This window comes from Myotis davidii, unplaced genomic scaffold (assembly GCF_000327345.1).
Source record: "Myotis davidii unplaced genomic scaffold, ASM32734v1 scaffold3, whole genome shotgun sequence".
Taxonomy (NCBI): Eukaryota; Metazoa; Chordata; class Mammalia; order Chiroptera; family Vespertilionidae; genus Myotis; species Myotis davidii.
The window spans coordinates 2115161-2115897 of record NW_006295062.1 but is presented as its reverse complement, the minus strand read 5'-3'; positions in this window follow the sequence as shown (position 1 = coordinate 2115897).

Here is a 737-nt window from a genome sequence, read left to right as displayed (position 1 = left end):
GTGCGAACCTGGGACCCTTCAGTCCACAGGCCAATGCTATATCCACTGAGCCAAACCAGTTACGGCTCTGTACTATTGTTTTAACTTCTACCAGTGTTTCTCAACCTTCCTAATGCCGCGACCCTTTGATACAGTTCCTCATGTTATGGTGACCCCCAACCATAAAATTATTTTTGTTGCTACTTCATAACTGTAATTTTGCTACTGTTATGAATCGTAATGTAAATATCTGATATGCAGGATGTATTTTCATTGTTCGCGACCCACAGGTTGAGAACCACTGTAACACAGTCTAAAATTATTCCAAAATAAAATAATTTTAAGACACATTTGTTGTTTTACATATACATACACATATAAAATTAACAAATCTTGCATAACCAGTTGATGCTTTAAACTAGATGCATTTGTAAACATGATAAATATAAAATATGAAATATTAACATAAACACCAACATAGTAAAAATAATTCAATAGCTATAAATTCAGCATTATATCCTCCTTTTATAAGTAGGCATACTCCTATGTAATTACCGTATTTGCCAGCGTATAAGACGACTGGGCGTATAAGACGACCCCCTAACATTTCCACTCAAAATACAGAGTTTGTTATATACTCGCCGTATAAGACTACCCCCTCTTCCGCACACCTTCCACACACCAAATAAAAGGTAAAACAATATCAGATTTGATTTTAACATTTTAATTTATATTCAAATGCTTATGACATGCAGGCA